Here is a 2,500-nt window from a genome sequence, read left to right on the forward strand (position 1 = left end):
AAAGTTCGATCATTTAGGTCGATACTTTATATGTACCCGACGCTAGCCTTCCTTAGCGTTTCGTTAAGTTTAAATCGTCCATCTGCGTGGATAAAGAGTTGAATGCATGATTTCGTACAAGCATACACAGTAGTGCATACGAGTCACCAACGTCACTTATGGACGCTCACCACATAAGGGCCATTCGGTCTTAGACACCGACCCGTGGTAATGCTGTGTGGAGAAATCCGAAACGCAACACGGTAAGAACAGTCGAGACAAAATCTCGAGGAGCGGTGACTGCTTCTCAACCGAGGTTATAGAATAGCCACACGCCCGACGCTGCTCCGACCGAGACGCTCGAACCGTCGCTCTCCCTTATAGATACCGAACGGTCGGCCGGAACGCCGGCGCCGCCGTACCTTACGCACGGGCGCTTATGGGCGTAAACCGCCGCTACAACAGCCCGTTCGGCCGGCACGTTGGGACTTAGCCGCAGAGAGCGTCGGAACCAAGAGTAAACCGACTAAACGAATTATTATAAACAACCGCGGTCACCATTACCCTGATAAATACACGGTCCAAAACGATATTCGAAAATAATTTTCTCGGGACTTTGAAATTTTACGGAGCGATTGGAGTTTTTCGAGTTTTTCTCGAAAACTAGCACGGCGACCGCGTACGAACCATTAGAGTAACACTTTGGGAATTGAACGAGGAACACGGATCAATGGTTGTTTCCGAAGATTTGACGATTTTCGTCGCCGTCGGACGACGGTGCCGAAAGACTTTGAAACCCGCCGGGACTTTGAAATATTTCGGAGCGATTGGAGTTTTTCGAGTTTTACTCGAAAACTAGCACGGCGACCGCGTACGAACCATTAGAGTAACACTTTGGGAATTGAACGAGGAACACGGATCAATGGTTGTTTCCGAAGATTTGACGATTTTCGTCGCTGTCGGACGACGGTGCCGAAAGACTTTGAAACCCGCCGGGACTTTGAAATATTTCGGAGCGATTGGAGTTTTTCGAGTTTTTCTCGAAAACTAGCACGGCGACCGCGTACGAACCATTAGAGTAACACTTTGGGAATTGAACGAGGAACACGGATCAATGGTTGTTTCCGAAGATTTGACGATTTTCGTCGCTGTCGGACGACGGTGCCGAAAGACTTTGAAACCCGCCGGGACTTTGAAATATTTCGGAGCGATTGGAGTTTTTCGAGTTTTTCTCGAAAACTAGCACGGCGACCGCGTACGAACCATTAGAGTAACACTTTGGGAATTGAACGAGGAACACGGATCAATGGTTGTTTCCGAAGATTTGACGATTTTCGTCGCTGTCGGACGACGGTGCCGAAAGACTTTGAAACCCGCCGGGACTTTGAAATATTTCGGAGCGATTGGAGTTTTTCGAGTTTTTCTCGAAAACTAGCACGGCGACCGCGTACGAACCATTAGAGTAACACTTTGGGAATTGAACGAGGAACACGGATCAATGGTTGTTTCCGAAGATTTGACGATTTTCGTCGCCGTCGGACGACGGTGCCGAAAGACTTTGAAACCCGCCGGGACTTTGAAATATTTCGGAGCGATTGGAGTTTTTCGAGTTTTTCTCGAAAACTAGCACGGCGACCGCGTACGAACCATTAGAGTAACACTTTGGGAATTGAACGAGGAACACGGATCAATGGTTGTTTCCGAAGATTTGACGATTTTCGTCGCCGTCGGACGACGGTGCCGAAAGACTTTGAAACCCGCCGGGACTTTGAAATATTTCGGAGCGATTGGAGTTTTTCGAGTTTTTCTCGAAAACTAGCACGGCGACCGCGTACGAACCATTAGAGTAACACTTTGGGAATTGAACGAGGAACACGGATCAATGGTTGTTTCCGAAGATTTGACGATTTTCGTCGCCGTCGGACGACGGTGCCGAAAGACTTTGAAACCCGCCGGGACTTTGAAATATTTCGGAGCGATTGGAGTTTTTCGAGTTTTTCTCGAAAACTAGCACGGCGACCGCGTACGAACCATTAGAGTAACACTTTGGGAATTGAACGAGGAACACGGATCAATGGTTGTTTCCGAAGATTTGACGATTTTCGTCGCTGTCGGACGACGGTGCCGAAAGACTTTGAAACCCGCCGGGACTTTGAAATATTTCGGAGCGATTGGAGTTTTTCGAGTTTTTCTCGAAAACTAGCACGGCGACCGCGTACGAACCATTAGAGTAACACTTTGGGAATTGAACGAGGAACACGGATCAATGGTTGTTTCCGAAGATTTGACGATTTTCGTCGCTGTCGGACGACGGTGCCGAAAGACTTTGAAACCCGCCGGGACTTTGAAATATTTCGGAGCGATTGGAGTTTTTCGAGTTTTTCTCGAAAACTAGCACGGCGACCGCGTACGAACCATTAGAGTAACACTTTGGGAATTGAACGAGGAACACGGATCAATGGTTGTTTCCGAAGATTTGACGATTTTCGTCGCCGTCGGACGACGGTGCCGAAAGACTTTG

The sequence above is a fragment of the Andrena cerasifolii genome, unplaced genomic scaffold (genome assembly GCF_050908995.1).
Source record: "Andrena cerasifolii isolate SP2316 unplaced genomic scaffold, iyAndCera1_principal scaffold0026, whole genome shotgun sequence".
NCBI lineage: Eukaryota > Metazoa > Arthropoda > Insecta > Hymenoptera > Andrenidae > Andrena > Andrena cerasifolii.